Source organism: Dermacentor albipictus, chromosome 4 (assembly GCF_038994185.2).
Source record: "Dermacentor albipictus isolate Rhodes 1998 colony chromosome 4, USDA_Dalb.pri_finalv2, whole genome shotgun sequence".
NCBI lineage: Eukaryota > Metazoa > Arthropoda > Arachnida > Ixodida > Ixodidae > Dermacentor > Dermacentor albipictus.
The window spans coordinates 138,041,053-138,061,089 of record NC_091824.1 but is presented as its reverse complement, the minus strand read 5'-3'; the positions used below and the strand labels follow the sequence as shown (position 1 = coordinate 138,061,089).

At 47.8% G+C, this 20,037-nt stretch overlaps 1 protein-coding gene across 1 annotated transcript in view; it reads right to left on the bottom strand.

Annotated features, from left to right (window-relative positions):
* LOC135895791 (glycoprotein antigen BM86-like) overlaps positions 1–20,037 on the bottom strand; it is a 75,883-nt gene that overhangs the window by 23,905 nt on the left and 31,941 nt on the right. The gene's annotated exons all lie outside the window — the stretch shown is intronic.

Genomic DNA, 20,037 nt, shown 5'->3' with positions numbered 1-20,037 from the left:
TGAAGCTTAATGACTGGTGTTACATGACAGGGCATTTTAGCATAGTGCACTCTTCTATCCACACATTATAGAATGCACACAAGGCGGCCTCCGTCTCTCTTGGGCTATCTTTACATAAAGCTCACTTTGCAAATGGGCTAACGATTCGTGTAACATGACCATGTTCGATCACAGTGCGCCCTTTTAGTAACTGGGAATGACACATATTACAGGAACGAACATATGAACCCCTGCTAAGCTATCACTCCAATTAACTGGCAAGACTATTTCAGTAGGGATTCTCACTGCGTCATCATGTTCTAGTAAAATGTGCTCTTTTACTGCGTAAGGTATTCCTAGCACCAGAACCCCCCCCCCCCCCCCGCCTACGCCCTTGAGGCTCAGCGCTATTTTTACATTGAAAGCACTTTTATGCGAATATATGAAAAGATGCTATGCCCATTTTGATACCGCGAGTCACCAAATTCAAGCAATTTAATTGAGATATTATCCTATGTAGTCATACTCTTAACAATTAAAATAAAGCCGTAAACGAAAGCAACTGAAAGGTTTAGGATTCAGCTGTAGGTGACGCCAAATTTTGGTGAATTAATTCATATGTCCTTGCACGTCACCTCAGGCCCAGTGTCGGGTTATGCCTCCTTGGAGGTCAGTGACATCCTCTATTCGAGAAGGGAGCGGTCTGTACAGTGCGTCAAAGAAGCTGGAGTCGACATTCGCGTAGTCTCACTTCCTTTCTGCCGCCTCCGAGAGCGCACTTGCCAAAATGCCATGACATTCGCTCCTCAAGATGTTCGGCTTTCTTTTGCCCCATATATGCTAAATTATGTTCATATAGGCTCTTTTGGTAGCCATCGAAGCCTTCTAACGTTAAGATAGATTTGAAGTCCATCCACTTTCGTGATGCGTGCACAGAGGAGACGTCCTGTTGAAAAAATAATATCACTATCGGGATAGCGTGGTCTTGAACATATAAAAGCATGACGAGTTTGCGTATTTCGTAGCATTTCTCTGGTGTACTGCTCCCATCTATCCAATGCGCACACAAGGTTTCCCTCTGGATACGGCGTCCCACACATTGACTGCGCATCTTCTGTGCATAGTGAAGGTGAGACCTTTAGTAATCGGAACGTCAGATGCGCCTTTGGAAATCACTCACGGTCGCAAAGGCAGATTAATCGGTGAAGACGACTATATTCTACCTACCTGCGCCCCACGAGGCGTGTTCGTTGGCGAAAAATAGGCGCTCAGTTTTCGTTTGTGCCGATATTGGTGGTATCTGCGCCGCTACGTGGCTGTGGAGGTCGCCTTCCGCTAGCTGCCGTTTCAGTGTTGATTGGCTGGCAAACACGCTGGCACCAGTCTGGCAGTGCCAAACTAGTGATTTGGCAGTTCCAAAGCGTTTCATGTGGGTGGCAGCAAGAACGGCTTCGTCTTCGAATTCTTCTGTTACCTCAGGGCTACGGTGATGAGGAGCACCCGTGATTCAGCCATCTTCTCTCTTCGCTTGTGTGATTCTATTTACGCTCTGCGTTTACTTTCCCACCATTATCCCAATTTGTCTCTCAAAATATTGCCTTGTCCAGGGATCTTTAATTCGTACCCATTCTTTGTTCAGCACCCGTGACATGACGGCCACATCGACACAACCAAGAAGCAACAGTAGATGTTTACCGATGTAGATGTTTATCATGTATTCCACGTGTGCAATAAGCAACAACTCGGAACAGACTGCAGTTACAGACTGCTGCGTTATGTACTGACATGCAGCTCACATCATATCGATTTTAAAAAGCTTTTTAAATAATATGTATTCGCTTTTTCTTCATGGTAAAAACTGACTGCGGCTCAGTTCGGATAGGCCCAGTTATGCAAGCGAAAGCTTGCTATGCTTGGTTATGCTGTGTTGCTAAGCCGAGTTAGGCTCACAATGACAACCCCATATTTTGCATCGTTTGCATCGTTTGTTCACGGTTTAGTTTTATGGCAGCTAATTCTGTTCGCTTTCTGTAAAGTATTTTGACGCCATTTTAATCTTGGCCACGCAAAGTAAATCGAGCCCAACCACTCTCTCTAGAACACGAGGTCTATTCGTGACTCAACCAATCCAACCAAAGCAAGCAATGCTAATTGGAAGTGAAAGTATCAGACGCTCCTTGCCAGCCTAATAAAAACCCCTTAGTATATGGCAGGTGGAGCCAAGAAAAAAAAAATCAGCTCGAAACTACTTCTGCAGCGTTCTGCAGTACGTGTCAGCACGGTGACAATCGCTTCACAAGTTTCCTTCCTGCTGCAACAATCGGCGCCGCAGGAATTTATACATTGTGAATCTCCGCGTATGGGTATGAAAGTGACGCTTACATGTGTATTTTCGTCCGTTCTGAGCAAACTATTTCGTCATTCCTGGCATCTATTATCTTTTAAGGTGTCCGATGCACGGAGCTCCTGTGGGGTAATTGTGCTCGTATTCACTTTTGTCATCAGAACGTTCACTCGCGCAAACTGCCACAGCTGTGATCATAAAGCATTTCAAACGTGCTACAGGGTTGCACGCACTTCCTGATGACTAAAGATGCAGTCTATTACGGTCGGTTTTCTTTTTCGCCACATCTTGTCTTAACGGGCCAGTAGCACCGGTCTCACCGGTTGGACCGCGCGCATTACTGCAACAAGGAACCGTTGCGCGATGGCGATCGTCCTGCATTAACTTCATGTACTTGAGGCATGAATCCCGCATCTATCTCGAATAGAATGCGAGGAAGTGATGACTGGCCGACATCGCAACCGTAACAGAAGTGCCTTTATTCCGGATAAGGTCCGCGAAAGGAGTGCGCCTGGGAGCAAAGTCCACACACACATAGCGGCGGGTAAGCAGACGCAAGCTGCAAAGTATGTGTAAGCAACAGACGGTACCAGCGCAAGCCCCCGATGACGACGATCGGCTTTTCCTTATGCAACTTTTTTAAGCATGTATAGGAACGCACGTCGTCGGAAGGTAACGATCGTCTTGACGGGCGGAGACAACTGCTTGTTTTCTCGGTTTCCCTCTGGAGGTTAGCCCTTTGGCATTAGCGTTAGCACGCGCAAACTGTCGACGCCAAGAGAGGCTACCGGCACGATCGATCACGCAAAATATTTTGTCATGGGGTGCCGTGTTTGTGGACGCGGCAGAGTATCCACATGACAGAAAGGCATTCGCCGCTGCAGTCGTCGGGGCATCGACCGGTGCAACTAGAACAGCGGCGAGTGTGCGGACTCGAGGGGCGCATCAAGCCGAGGAGGTGGCCATTGCTTTGGCCATCGCCGACCCCGAGTGCACGACTGTGCTCTGTGATTCTAGGAAGGCAGTGAAAAATTACGCCAGAGCAAGGGGGTGTGGTGAAGCCGCGCGTGTGTTGCGTGTGGTCGATCTCGCGAGTGAAAGTCGGTGTGTGGTGATAAAGTGGTTTCCGGCCCACATGGGCAGTGATGTGTCAGATCGCGGCAACGCTAACCACAACGAGAAGGCGAACGCGGCGGCGCGAGGACTAACCAACCGTGCCGCTGCTACTACAGCCGACCCGTCGTGGTGGTGGGAAATCAAGGACAAAATGACTTCCTACAATGAAATTGTGAAATGGTACCGACTAGAGCGAAGGACTATGCCGCCACCTCATCCGGGCTTGACCCGTAAGGAGGCGGTTTTATACCGACAACTTCAAACGGGGTCGTTATTCACCCCGGTGCTGATGAAGCACGTGTGTCCAAGTGTTTATGAAAGTGATCTGTGTTGTGTGTGCCGAAAGGAAAGAGCCACTGCAGCTCACATCCTTTGGGACTGTGCTAAGAATCCGCATGAAGCTGCAACAATAACGATCCCACCGCGGCTCGAGGCCGCAACGAGATACTATGACCAAGTTGTCCAAACCCAGGCCGTCCAGCAGATCTCGGCGGCCCTCGAAAGGCAACGACCGAGCGAAACCGGAGGGAGGCTGCCACCCCAAAGGAGGGGTAGGCGCGGTCGACCAAAGGCAATAGTGCGGCCGCGGCCGAAGTAGAGGCGCCACACGCCGCGAAGACGTCATGGCCGCGTCACGGTAACGCTTCCCTAACAGGGGAAGGCTAACCGTTCTGCAGGCGTTCACAACAAAGTTTCGTCACTCACTGACTCATGCTTGCGTGGCGAAATTTCACTGTGAATTAAAACGCTCTGTCCACGCACATGGATAAATCTCCGCAAAAGTACATGCATTTTTACGTGAGCAAGTTACATATATTCACATGCCGACTTATTTGGCTTCCCCTTCTCGCTACAGACAGCTTTACATTCCCTAGTGAGAACAAAAGAAGCCGTCCACTCGAAAACGTAATCTATTGCTACTGCTACGAAGAAGTTAGTGGAGCAAACGCGGCAGATTATTAGAAAGATTGACAAGCGAAGGCACCCTCGGCGAGCGTGGCTGCATTGGTTGCAAGCTAATTGATGGAAAAATTGCCCACTCCCTTACTTAGAGTAATGAATGAACATGGTGCTAACGTACTCCCTTCCTTCAGTGACACCTGTGACTCAGAAGCCATTCGATTCCTCTATGTAGACTCCGCGAAATCGTTCGTCAGCCAGACCGCGATCTCGAGCGGATATGACACGCCGAAAATTCCAAAACTTCGGTGCCATTGCTTACGGTGACTTAAACACGTCAAAACTGCTCGACGTCAAGTACTGGATGTGTTCCCCAAAGTACTGGTGTTCTCCACATAACACCGCGAATACCTCCACAAGCAACACAATATATTCCTCGGCAACGAGCTGTGAGTGAACCTCCATGTGACACAATGTGGTCAGATCCTCGCTGCGCCCCCTAAAGGTGAGTTAACTCACGAATAGTAGTTGGATCCTCGTAGCCCATGCCCAGTTTCCCAACCGAACTAGTCGAACGTTCCATACTGGGAGCACTCACTACCGTCGTTTCGTCAGCTTTCGAGGCCGTCGTCGAAGTCGAAGGCGAGGCGTCCATTGCCGCCTCTAAAGCTCCTCCTGTCGTCCTTCTGCCGCCTTCACCCCGCGCTAAGCTCGCCGAAGTTCCCGTTCTTCACTGGTTTCAACCTGCCACTTAGCGCGCCCGTACTCACGTCTCCGCTTTATCTCATTAGCAAGCCGAGTGACATCTGGAGGATGGTCCGACTCAGCTTGTCGCTTTCGCCACTGGGACCGTGCAGACAACTTCGCCACAGGTCGACCAGAGTCCACGCTCCTTTCTACCATCGCACGATGGCTCAACTGAAGCACTGGCCTGAATATAGCGAAAAACTGCGAGGCGGAAGAGAGCACGGCACCGTCTGCCTTTCAAGAGATCGGCGAGTCGCGTAGTTATTCACTTAGACGCATCTGGCGAGGCGGCGGTCGGTGCAACGGCAGCGAGTCACGTGGTATCAATTCTTAACTTCAAAGTCTTACTCTCACACACGGCAAAACTCGCTCGACTAGGCCAGTAACGCTGTCGCTTTAAAAATAACCAGTGTTTCAAACGCGCAATATGTAATAACGACGCAGACGAACTCTCTGCTAGGCGTACTGCTCTCAGTGTCGTCTGCTACCGCGTCGCAGGCAGACGATATTGAACTGAACTACGCGGTGAAGCAGTGCACTGGCGGCAGTGGCGATAAAATCGCGCTTCGATCACTGTATAAATAGCGATCTGAGTGCAGTGCTCCTGGGTCCGAGTCCAAGTGTAGTGCTCCTGGTAATATGGCCAGGGTTCCCGAAAGCGAACGGGTGAAGATTGTAGAGCTTTCTTTGCGGTGTTATTCTCAGCGGAAGATCGCAGAGATGACGGGGCGGTCTACACACACAGTCAACCGAATTGTGCAGGCATACCGCGAACAAGGCCGCATTTCAGATGCTCCACACGAACGACGCCCACGGGCAACTACAGTAGAAGAAGACGAGGTCTTGATCGCTGCAGCGTGCGCTAACCCATTCGGTGATGCTAAAGGATTTGCCGATACTGCAGGTGTTTCTGTATCACTTGCAACGGTGAGAAGAAGACTAGCGGAAGCAGGTCTAAAGAGCCGGGTTGCTGTGCAGAAGCCAAGGTTGACTGAGGGAAACAAGGCGGCCGGTCTCCAGTTCGCAATTGACCACAGTGGATGGAGCGTTGACCAATGGAAAAGAGTGCTATTTTCAGATGAGTCAACATTCACCACTGTCTGGGACCAGAAACGTCGCGTTTGGCGTCCAGACAACACTCGCTACGACCCTGAATATATTCAGGAAGTCGCTACAAGTGGCAGGACTGCTGTAAATGTGTGGGGAGCCATGTCAGTCGAAGGACTGGGTCCACTGGTCCGAATCGAGGGTGCCCTGACGTGAGAAAAATACTGCGACATCTTGGACTATACAATGATTCCATATGTTCTGGATGGGCCGTTTCCCGATGGAAACTTTTATTTTATGCAGGACCTATCCCCCATCCACACAGCAAACCGGGTTAAGACACTGTTAGACGATCGCGGTGTGCCCCAGCTTCAATGGGTCCCAAAGGGTGCGGACATGAATATTATTGAACATGTCTGGGGCCGAATGAAGAGCACCCTGTCCAAGCAAGGCCTCCACAGTGCATCCCATGACGACTTGTGGGTCGCTGTCCAAGAAGCTTGTAATGCAATTCGAGCGGACACTTGCTTCATTGAAGCATTGTTCGAGTCCCTTCCTTCGAGGATGCGTGAGGTGATCAGGGCGCGTGGAGGGATGACACGCTACTGAACGTCTCCCGTTTCCCCCATTTACGTTTACTTCTTCAAAACGATGGCCTTCGTTACACCTCTTTTGCTTATGTTTTCCGCGGCAAATCAAAGTGCCAATGCAGTGGCGTTTTGTTGCTAAATGAACTAGAATTTTTCCTTAACAGTGCTCGCTCCCGTGACGCACTTTGGTAACTCGTAGTTATGAATAAAGGGAAAATCAGACATCCACCCGTTCGTAGCAATTGCTGCAAAGGAAACCCATACGGGTTCCTCGAAAGAAAAGCCTCATAGTTGAAGAAAAATTCGTCCTGGTCCGGGACTCGAACCCGGGACCACCGCCTTTCCGGGGCAGCCGTTCTACCATCAGAGCTAACCAGGCGGCTAGCAGATGGCAGGGCGAAGTCGAATTTGTCGACAACACGAAGCAAAGGCAAGAGTTTGACGTAGTAATTCTGCGGAAACCCGCAAGGTGGAGAGAAGTAATGAATGAAGGGAAAATCAGACATCCAGCCGTTCGTAGCTCCAGCTTCTCTTCGATTCGACCTTTAGTCGATTAGACCTTTATCAACATCCTACGTAATAATTGCAGGAATGCACGGGCTAAAAAAACTATTTCGCTAAGTGGTCGCCATGCTACTCGCCTTATCGGAACGTATGTGTGGTGCGCTCGTGCGGTGTACTCACGCACAGGGTGGGCACCGCCAAATAAACAGTATGGCGATGTGGCTTTTGGGTCCCTCTTCGCTTCAGTCCGCGCTATTCTAAAATATGATATCTTAAATAATTGCTTAATTAGCAATTATAGACGAAACATTGCAATTCGGGAATTGAGGGCCTAAAGCCATATTATTAACTCAACAAAAACTTCTCTACGCAATATCGTCTAAGATTCCAGAGCATGCAATGCTTTGGAAATGCGGGCGGCCCAGTATGGCAGTACCGAAATTAATATGAAATAATGCACCAGTGAGAGCAATGTCTCTATCCTCTCGATTGCGATTGGAGACCAACTGTAGCTCATGCTTTCGCTGGCGCGGGCTTCATCGCGGCCTTCTCGCTTTGTGCGTGGTGACGCCAAGAATCGACGTTGAGCGGGCTCTATTTCTTTCCCCAACATTGAGGCAGTAGCGCAGCTATAGGATAACGACGTTCGCCAATAGCAGCAAATAAAGAAAGTTTTTATGGATCAGAATGACAGACTTCGGAGGTGTCATAGCATTGACTCCCGCGCCACAGGGAAGCATGTGCCATATTCTAATAGGGTGAGGAGATCCGCGTCACTGACACGTTACTTAATTTTCGTTCGGGTTTAAGGCGGCGCACAGCCAAAATACTGCATGCGGTAGTGCCGACGACGATTTTTGTGGAGTTGCTGTTGGGCAACTCATGTCTGTTGGGCTTTAACTGTGCAAATGCGATATCGCCTCTGAAATTGCCAATGAAAGTTTTATTGAAATATTTTTGTGACTTGTCATCCATATTTTCCACGAGGCCTTACATTCTGACAGCGTATGTGCAAATTCGCTTATTACAAGTTATCAACGCAGCACCCTGTGTTATTTGGTGCAGAAAATAAAACAGCGTGTATACCTGCTTCATTCATGATCTCAGGGAATAAAAGCGAAGAGGGGGGGAGGGGGGGAGGGCGTATCCAAGGCGGCTGTGCTGGTTCTGAAACATACCCCGCACACCTCACCGGAAATTTTCGATATTCTGCTCTTCCTGAATACAGCGCAGAGGGGGGGGGGTGACATAGAATCTATGGGCCCCGTGTGCCAGACGACCTAGCAACGCCACTGTTAGGGGTAAATCCCTAAGGGTGGTATCAATGCGCGAGATACCCTGGCTACAATGTTCCTTGGCCGTCTCGTCGGGCGCTCGTAACGCGATCTCTCGCGCGCAGCTAGCAGGCCGTGAGTGAGGTGGCAGTGGGGCGGGGCTCCTTTAATGTTGTGTACTTAGATTTAGGTGCACGTTAAAGAACCCCAGGTGGTCAAAATTTCCGGAGTCCCCCACTACGGCGTGCCTCATAATCAGAAAGTGGTTTTGGCACGTAAAACCCCATATATTATTATTAATGTTGTGTAGAACCCACGGCATTGGCGAAAGCGACGCTCTGCCCATGAGGCTGAGAAAGTGGTCCTCGCGGTGTGGCGCTGGCATATTCTCCTGGAGCAGAAATCAGCGCGGATGCGGTGGTGGTCGTGAAAACTTTTATCGGTCAAATTGAGAAAGTTCGGAGAACACGAACACGCATGACGAGCTCCCGTCTCGTCTCACTCCCATTCACCAGAGCCCTTTGGGACTCAAGCGAGGAGCAGTTAAAGAGGGCAGTCTCTCATGCCTCTGGGGAAGGGTTAGGTGAAGGGGAGGGGGGGATTTTGAGTACATGCCCACGCCATGTGTAAGATATCACAGGTCTCCCCACAGTGCACGCACCAACCTGCCATGTTAGGATCAAAATGTTTGATGTTTGCAGGAAAGAGCAGAGTACCTGCCTGCAGGCGCCCTAATCTTCACTCCTCCGCCTTACTTATCCCGTTTGTAGGAGCCGGAAAAAAGCGGTGGTTGTCTCTATAATGTGTTATGATTTCCTTGAACTGCAGCAGCGGTTATTTTGCCTCCGAGCCAGAATAGCCGGGGTGAGGAGGATCCCGGTGCGTAAGTGCACGGGTAGCCGCGTCAATGGCCTCATCACTTCGTAAGTCCTGGTCGGCCAGGGGCCCGAGTTATACGATTCGGTGTTGGATAAGTGGCAGCCAGTTTCAGAATTTGACTGGCTAAGGGAGAAATGAAGGAGAAACAATGTGGTCCAGATTGCAATGTCATCTGCATATAAAGCGTGTTGAACGCCTTCCACTCGCCTTTTGGAGGCACATCATAGCTATGTTGCACAGGAGCGGGGATAACACCGATCCATGAGGGGTTCCCCGCGTTCCCAAAGGCTGCAAGGGGCCGACCGCATAGTCGCGCTGTTTGCTGTGGCAGTGTCACATCACTACCGTATTTTTTTTGTTTATAACTACTAAGTTGCCAATGTAGACGCATAAAGCAAGCTGACCCTTGACATGAGTCATTTAAAAGGAAATCAGTTGGTTGAATGCGCGTTTCAGATAAAAAAGCGGAAACTGCCGACCTTGGCTCTTTCAAGCTTTTTCTTTGCTCTTTTTCTTTCAGTAATCTCAGCTACAATACCCCCCCACCCCCCCCCCCCCACACACACGCAAATAAAAGCAGTATTACTGTGCTATGGGTCCGGAAGTGACATCGACTGTTTTGCTTTCCGATACTCGCTCACATTAATAACAAAAGACATCGCAACTAATTTGTCTACATTCATCCTATACTTTTTTTTGTCTGCTATGTAGACATACAAGCGCACTGAGACTTATTTTTCATTGTGGCGATCAAAGCAAGAGGTACAATACCAGGATTTCATAAAGTTACAGAGGATCTCGTAGGTCGCGATACAAACTTATTGCAACTTGAAAAAAACGAAAACAAATTGCGTACTGAAACGTACCCCTCAAATACATCTGAAAATGTATGATTGTATATCCTCGAAAGCGTCGAAGTTGTACGACAATATACACGCATGAAATTTCTTTTGTAATGTGCTAGTATTTTTTACCTACTGTTTCATAATTCGGATACGTAATCTCAAGCAGAAAAGACGCGAGACACCTATAGGGGCCGCCGCCCGTAAGTCTGGGTGCTAGGAGCTGATTAGCTGCAAATACGACGGCCACGAGCACCCTCTAAAGATCTCCAATTAAAGATGATTCAGTCATCCATGCATGGGTGCCGGATAGATCACCATTTTCCGGAGTGTTGGGCATGCCTCGCAGCTGAGTTCACTGTGAAAGCTCATTTAAGTGGCTATTGAGCCAACCCGCGCTGCCGCTAGCTCTTCGAAGATATTAATTCGCACTTTATAAGCTTCACGTCCCTCCAGCACCACCTCAGCGATCGACCACTGCTAGCTACCATTCAAATTTAACATAATAAAGTACCAACAGCGGAAATAAATAAACAGACTACGCATTGATAATTGTGATGAAATTGCTACCAACTTTCACTATTTACGGATCATTGCCTTTCGGTCTTCGACGCACGTTATGTCCCCATCTAGTGGAACATTTTCACTGATAAGAAAGCGACCAGTTATCTTCACATATATACAGAGTAAAGCTGCCTCCTAGGCCCACCTACATTCGACTGATTTTCATCTTGGAAATCTTATCAGCGGTACCATTCCTCAAAACGGGGACTGCAGCTGCGTGTCGTTTTCACAAAACTACTCTGTGATCCCGAAAAGTGTCAGTGGCCTTACCAGAGAACTTAGGCCTGATCGAAGCACTTCTGCCAGACAACGTTGTATCAAACATTATCATAAAAATCTAAACACATTTTTTCCCGCGAACTTCGTGAATAATTTTTCTGCAGTGCTCACCCACATTTATTTTCGTCGTTTCCCGTAATATTTCTTGCTTCTTTCTTTGCCTCTCTTCCCTTGAATTTATTGACACTTCATTTTCTTCTCACGGATTTTTTTCGCACCTTGCTTCTATTTTTGCCTTTTCATGTTCATTTGTTTTCCTCTTCTTTTACACCTTTTCCCTCTTGCTGAACCGTTGCCTCCTGGATCCTTCCTGAATGGTTTTGCAATCCTCCCTTCCACTGTTTCGTTCCTTCCGTCCTTCGTTCGCCCTCCTCGTCACTTCACTGCTACTACGCGTTCGCTGGCCTCCTGACTTGTAGTGCATTGCTTTTTCAATGGGTTTTCAATCTATATACTTCCTCAGGATGTACCGTTGAAGCCGCGTCTTCGCGGGCGGCATGTTGTACAATGTCCACACGTGACAGGGAAACATTTTTTGTCATAATTTGTGTAGTTTTGCAATCCCCCGGGCATACTGTTTGTGCTTTTCTAAGCCTCACAACTACAGCCAGCTGAAATCGCGCCCTTTTTTTCAACGGCGGCGCTGAACGCTGCTCAATGCAGCAACGCGGCGAAGCAGACAGCCAGCATTTCTCCTCCGCTATTCGACGGGACAGCAACGCGCGGCCCACCGCCTATTTCACACAGTGCCTCCCGCCGCATTCTGCATAGTACCCAGCCTTCTAGAACACTGTAACTCCGTGCTCCGCTGTGGCTTGGGAGAAACCCCGGCGAAATCCGTGACTGCGGCCAGTGGAACTAGGGCACTGAAATGATGCACTACGCTCGAATTTTGTCAAGATACTGCAATCACTGGCGAACCTGCACTGCCGCGGTGGCTCAGTGGTTAATGTGCTCGGCTGGTGGCATGAAAAGACGCGAGTTCGATCCGACGGCAGCGGTTCCATTTCTATGGAGGCGAAGTGCTAGAGGCCCGTTTACTGTGCGATGTCAGTGTACGTCAAAGAACCCTACGTGGTCTATACCCCCTAGAGCCCTGCTCCACAGTATCCCTGATATGCTGAGTCGGGTTTGAGACGTTAAACCACGTAAAATGAGCAGGCAAAGGATCGCGAATTTCCAAAGTGAGCATTATGTGATGATAGCACAAGAAAGTTTAAGAAATGTCTTCTTTGCTACATATAATATGTAGATAGAAGACCGCATTATGCTAAGACATGCTTTCACATAACGCTATTCGCAAATCTTTGCCTATGTGAGCTCATTATAGTGCTAATTTGACAAGGCTTTAAAACTATCCAGATTACTGTGCATCTACACTGAATAGTAAAGGAGTGCATCATGCCCGGTCATGTTCACATAACACCAATCACTAGCGAATGCCTCACGAGAGCTCATAAAAAGGACAGCAGACAAGGGCTTTTAAAGTAATTTTGTATGACACGCATCATACCCTGGTTTAGAAAAACAGTGCACTCTGTTGCAATGCGGCAATTTTTTCGCAGTCACTACCGATGCTGCACGTCAGCTCGGGCCAACGTTCGATACGTGTTGGCAGTTCCTGGCCCAGTGATGGCCTAAGGTTGACAACGTGGTTCCAATATTGGCTGTGCCATTCAGATTGCTTGCCCAATGATGGCCTAAAGTTAACAGCGTGGTTCAAATAGTGGTTCTGCCATTCTGAGTGCCTGCCAAATGACTGCCTAAGGTAAATAGCTTGAATCGAATATTGGCGGTGCCACTGTGACAGAGATCCAAGATTGTTTGCACATGTAACACAGAATATTAGCCCTGCCATTCAAAAAGACGGGAAATATTGGACCGACATTCGCATTGATTTGCCAACATGGTTTACTAAGCTGGCTTTCTTAGAACAACGCAGGGCTTGAAGTAAGCAAATGTAATAAGCTTAAGTGACGTTTAAAAATGCCAATACAAATTTAAAATATGGAGTTATGCGTGCCTAAACCACAATGTGATTATGAGGCGCATCGTAGGGGCAAGGTGGGGCGGGATTTGTACTAACCACCTGTGGTTGTTCCATATCAACTGAATGCGTGGGATGGCAGCCGTTTGTGCGCTTCGCCTTCACCGACATGCGCCCCTAAACAGAAAAGCCAATGCACGACGTAGCAAGCAGGAGAAGTCGCATAACGGGCAAACTAGCCTCTGCTTTATTGGTCATGCTTGGTAACATGAGCTTTGCATAAAAAACAACCGAATTGCGCATTTGTCTGCACATTGTATATATTACATTACGCTCCACGGCTTCAGAGGATCATATTTCTGAGGAGAATCGAGAATTATAGTGCCACAGAGCTGATGGAACCGTTTTAAATTGCATCGAGATGGAGCGCATATGTATTAGTGACACTTTGTTTAGCATGCATGGCAAGTTGCAGTGATATTATCATCATGCTCCTATTCCAATATATTTGTTTGTTCGCACATGTGTAGTAAGCGCTTTTGTGAGTGCCCCTAACAGAAAGAAAAATTAGTTGGAAGCTTGCGCTTGTCCGTGTCAACAACCTCTCGTCGTTGCCTTTCTTTGGCACGGCGCCATTCCCGATTTTTTTTGCCCCTACTTGCATCTCCGTCACGCACCCGCGTGAGCCTGGTCAATGCTGTCAAACAAGCGCCCAGACAGCTATAAGCTGCTGTGTCGAATTGGCTGCTCTCGCAGGCAGGGGTGAACGCGGCGGGGTTACTATTGTCGTCTTTGTCTACCTCCGTCGCTGCCGCCCGAAGAACGCGGTCAGGCTAGGTCCAGCGGGGGAAAGTGTGGCGTTTAGTGCCGTTTTCTTCATTCACCCTTTCCTTTTACCCTTTCCTTCTGTGCATAGCTAGCACCGGCTGGGCACAACACCACCTGAGTGCTTGCAGTCTTGTCCGTTCTTGTCAGCGCACTCCTATCGCGAAAAATGTTCGCTTGCGGGCGTCATTCCTACTGAGAAGCCTACATATTGAAATACGCAGCAAAGTGGGCACGGATGTTTGTGAGTGTTAGAATTAATTATAAGCGAAACAACAAGCAGAAAAAAAAAGACGGCGCCATTGGCCACTCTCTTCGATGTGGGATGAACTCGGATACACAGAACCGTGGGTCTTGCAATGGTGAGTGCATTTGTTTTGCGCATGTTGTAAGTTTTATAAGGAGCCAGACGAAGTGAATTAGGAAACAACGCATTAAGCTTTGTGTTTTACAAGTAAGGTTGTTTCAAAGGCCTCAATTTCAGGACACTTTTGTCTTTAAAATTATGTCCAGCTGCTCCCCCAATGCTCTTTGTCTTCACTTTTCAATTCCACGATTTGCGTGTATATTACTGTTGACGTTCTAACATTTCTCATGGTTTCGCTGCGTCTTTAACGTTGAATTTTTCCCTATTCATGCTCAGCACTGCATTGATTTTGGTTGGATTAAAGAACAATGTGTGGTGGCGATTGCAACGCTATATTGCGTTTGCCTGCTACAAGCTTGGGCCATTCATGTGTGCACCATAACTATAGGTTGACTAGAAATTTAAAAGTTTTTATTTACATTTCATTTACGGTTTTATTTCATTTTAGTTTTATTTACGGTTACATTTCAGATATGATAATAGATATTTTCTCAGCAGACTTTTTTAAATGAATACATTTTTCATATAACCGCCAGATCGTTGTCGAGTTCCCTGAAGTGGAAGAACGCAATTATTGCAGGAACAAGCAGGCGACATAAAATGAAATTGTGGTCTTCACAGCTGGAAAATGGTGCTATCACAGTATGTTAGCACACAGCCGAAAGAATCTCTGAAATATGCTTTCTCATTTTGTTAATTTCTTGCCTGTGGAAATTTAGGTGCTGCTAAATTACTCATGTCGACCCATCAACTTTTACTGAGCAGGAAAACTGTGAGCCGAATCGACAATTCTTATGGGATACTTTAGAATGAATGTTATAAATTGCTGCCAAACCAAGCGAAATCACGTGGTATATACAACACTGAAACAGCCCTGGCTAATGTAGATTGCCTGCAATTACATAGTTCTTCTTACTCGTAGCGTTTGAATGGTGCCCATTGTAGAATGCGTGTATATCTGTTTGTGAATTTCATCCAAATTCAAGGGCTTTGCTTTTATTAAACCAAGCCATTTTTATTTTATAGTGAAAGCATCTCCTCCAAGTAATGGTGAAGTCGCTATGGGAAGTGGTAGAAAATTCAACGAAACCACCGCGTTCTCGTGGTCTTCGGAGGCCTGCCCAGCCCGCCGTCCAACAAGCACTGACCAATCTGCCTGCCGATGTCAGCTCCCTGCCCAAAAAACCCTTGTCCAGCGCACTGTGCTGGGCACCTTGCCCACTTTCACTCCTGAGGGCGTGGTCTGTAAATAAACTGTTCGAACTTAACCAAGCGTCACCCATTTTTGTCACCGGAATATGCCTGTTTGTGCAAATTTATTCGCCAATGAACCGTCGAAATGTGAATTTCAGTATTATTTTATTATTATTTGCAACTACATAGGACTTCTGCTTCTTGACATATCTTTTTGTCGAGCTTTCCTGGCTACTATTGAGGAAAAAGATATGGCGACTATTACTATAAAAAATGCCGCTACCAAAAGGTTCGCAGTAAGAATAGCTGTGTACTCTAGAGCCAGTGTACCTACAATATTCGTCGTCATGAACAGGGCATTGGCTCAAAGCTGGAATCACTAACGGCAACGATATGGCTCAACACTGGTCCTACGCTGGCACCACAATGGTTGCTGCATAGATTCAAAGCTGGCATTAATATTGGCTACGATATGGTTCAACACTAGTCGTATGCTGGCAGCACAATGGTTCCTGCATTGGCATAGCATTGTTCCAATATTGGCTTTAATCCTGGGCCATAATTGGATTGTGCGGCACTTTGCCAATATGCCAATATTGGTTGAAGATTCGTACCAATTTCTGCCAGGATTGGGCCATGCTAGATCAATGCTGGTGTGCTATGTGGGCAGTTTACCTAGAATGAGCTCATAAGAGTTATAGCCGAACCAGGCTCCCAACACAATTTCATTTGATATGCATCAGGTCAGGATACAAACGAGTGCAGTGCTTTCGAATACGGCCACGTGATAAGAGTCACTAGCGACAACATGAAGCCACATTGTAGCGATAGCCAGACTGGGCTTCAAAAACCCTTTCGTTTGATATGCATCAAGCCAGGGTACACAATATGGCAGCATGCCCGAAAGTAGTCACGTGACCTGAATCACTAGTGATTTGTCCATGTCAACTCTGTCACTCTCGTATTCGAAGAGAGCTTCTCCATCCGCGTCGTTTGATATGCGTCAGCGGTAGGTAGAGATAGTTTCCAGGGCTCTATATGGTGATCGTGCGTCCCTAATCACTAGTGACTTGGTCATGTGACCTCATCATGGTGGTAGCTGAGCCGGGCTTCGAAAACCATTTCGTTTGATATGCATCATCCCTGGGTAGAAGAGCACTGCACTCGACTGAACATTGGTCACGTGACCACGTCACTAGTGATCATCCAATGTGGACTCATTTAGCCACAGCCAGACTGGGCTTCAAAAACCCTTTCGTTTGATATGCATCAAGCCAGGGTGCACAATATGGCAACATGCCCGAAAGAAGTCACGTGACCTGAATCACTAGTGATTTGTCCCTGTCAACTCTCTCACTATCGTATTCGAAGAGAGCTTCTCCATCCGCGTCGTTTGATATGCGTCATGGGTATGTAGGGGTAGTTTCCAGCGCTCTGTATGGTGATCATGCGTCCCTAATCACTAGTGACTTGGTCATGTGACCTCATCATGGTGGTAGCTGAGCCGGGCTTCGAAAACCATTTCGTTTGATATGCATCATCCCTGGGTAGAAGAGCACTGCACTCGACTGAACATTGGTCACGTGACCACGTCACTAGTGATCATCCAATGTGGACTCATTTAGCCATAGCCAGACTGGGCTTCAAAAACCCTTTCGTTTGATATGCATCAAGCCAGGGTGCACAATATGGCAACATGCCCGAAAGAAGTCACGTGACCTGAATCACTAGTGATTTGTCCCTGTCAACTCTCTCACTATCGTATTCGAAGAGAGCTTCCCCATCCGCGTCGTTTGATATGCGTAATTGGTATGTAGGGGTAGTTTCCAGCGCTCTGTATGGTGATCATGCGTCCCAAGTCACTAGTGACTTGGTCATGTGACCTCATCATGGTGGTAGCTGAGCCGGGCTTCGAAAACCATTTCGTTTGATATGCATCATCCCTGGGTAGAAGAGCACTGCACTCGACTGAACATTGGTCACGTGACCACGTCACTAGTGATCATCCAATGTGGACTCATTTAGCCATAGCCGGACTGGGCTTCAAAAACCATTTCCTTTGATATGCATCAAGCCAGGGTGCACAATATGGCAGCATGCCCGAAAGAAGTCACGTGACCTGAATCACTAGTGATTTGTCCCTGTCAACTCTCACTATCGTATTCGAAGAGAGCTTCTCCATCCGCGTCGTTTGATATGCGTCATGGGTATGTAGGTGTAGTTTCCAGCGCTCTGTATGGTGATCGTGCGTCCCTAATCACTAGTGACTTGGTCATGTGGCCTCATCATGGTGGTAGCTGAGCCTGGCTTCGAAAACCATTTCGTTTGATATGCATCATCCCTGGGTAGAAGAGCACTGCACTCGACTGAACATTGGTCACGTGACCACGTCACTAGTGATCATCCAATGTGGACTCATTTAGCCATAGCCAGACTGGGCTTCAAAAACCATTTCGTTTGATATGCATCAAGCCAGGGTGCACAATATGGCAACATGCCCGAAAGTAGTCACGTGACCTGAATCACTAGTGACTTGTCCGTGTCAACTCTCTCACTATCGTATTCGAAGAGAGCTTCTCCATCCGCGTCGTTTGATATGCGTCATGGGTATGTAGGGGTAGTTTCCAGCGCTCTGTATGGTGATCCTGCGTCCCTAATCACTAGTGACTTGGTCATGTGACCTCATCATGGTGGTAGCTGAGCCGGGCTTCGAAAACCATTTCGTTTGATATGCATCATCCCTGGGTAGAAGAGCACTGCACTCGACTGAACATTGGTCACGTGACCACGTCACTAGTGATCATCCAATGTGGACTCATTTAGCCATAGCCAGACTGGGCTTCAAAAACCATTTCGTTTGATATGCATCAAGCCAGGGTGCACAATATGGCAGCATGCCCGAAAGAAGTCACGTGACCTGAATCACTAGTGATTTGTCCGTGTCAACTCTCTCACTATCGTATTCGAAGAGAGCTTCTCCATCCGCGTCGTTTGATATGCGTAATTGGTATGTAGGGGTAGTTTCCAGCACTCTGTATGGTGATCATGCGTCCCTAATCACTAGTGACTTGGTCATGTGACCTCATCATGGTGGTAGCTGAGCCGGGCTTCGAAAACCATTTCGTTTGATATGCATCATCCCTGGGTAGAAGAGCACTGCAATCGACTGAACATTGGTCACGTGACCACGTCACTAGTGATCATCCAATGTGGACTCATTTAGCCATAGCCAGACTGGGCTTCAAAAACCATTTCGTTTGATATGCATCAAGCCAGGGTGCACAATATGGCAACATGCCCGAAACTAGTCACGTGACCTGAATCACTAGTGATTTGTCCGTGTCAACTCTCTCACTATCGTATTCGAAGAGAGCTTCTCCATCCGCTTCGTTTGATATGCGTCATGGGTATGTAGGGGTAGTTTCCAGCGCTCTGTATGGTGATCCTGCGTCCCTAATCACTAGTGACTTGGTCATGTGACCTCATCATGGTGGTAGCTGAGCCGGGCTTCGAAAACCATTTCGTTTGATATGCATCATCCCTGGATAGAAGAGCACTGCACTCGACTGAACATTGGTCACGTGACCACGTCACTAGTGATCATCCAATGTGGACTCATTTAGCCATAGCCAGACTGGGCTTCAAAAACCATTTCGTTTGATATGCATCAAGCCAGGGTGCACAATATGGCAACATGCCCGAAAGTAGTCACGTGACCTGAATCACTAGTGACTTGTCCGTGTCAACTCTCTCACTATCGTATTCGAAGAGAGCTTCTCCATCCACGTCGTTTGATATGCGTCATGGGTATGTAGGGGTAGTTTCCAGCGCTCTGTATGGTGATCCTGCGTCCCTAATCACTAGTGACTTGGTCATGTGACCTCATCATGGTGGTAGCTGAGCCGGGCTTCGAAAACCATTTCGTTTGATATGCATCATCCCTGGGTAGAAGAGCACTGCACTCGACTGAACATTGGTCACGTGACCACGTCACTAGTGATCATCCAATGTGGACTGATTTAGTCATAGCCAGACTTGGCTTCAAATACCCTTTCGTTTGATATGCATCAAGCCAGGGTACACAATATGGCAGCATGCCCGAAAGAAGTCACGTGACCTGAGTCACTACCGAATTGTGCGTGTCAACTCTTTCACTATCGTATTCGAAGAGAGCTTCTCCATCCGCGTCTTTGATATGCGTCATGGGTATGTAGGGGTAGTTTCCAGCGCTCTATATGGTGATCGTGCGTCCCTAATCACTAGTGACTTGGTCATGTGACCTCATCATGGTGGTAGCTGAGCCGGGCTTCGAAAACCATTTCGTTTGATATGCATCATCCCTGGGTAGAAGAGCACTGCACTCGACTGAACATTGGTCACGTGACCACGTCACTAGTGATCATCCAATGTGGACTCATTTAGCCATAGCCAGACTGGGCTTCAAAAACCCTTTCGTTTGATATGCATCAAGCCAGGGTGCACAATATGGCAGCATGCCCGAAAGAAGTCACGTGACCTGAATCACTACTGAATTGTCCGTGTCAACTCTCTCACTCTCGTATTCGAAGAGAGCTTCTCCATCCGCGTCGTTTGATATGC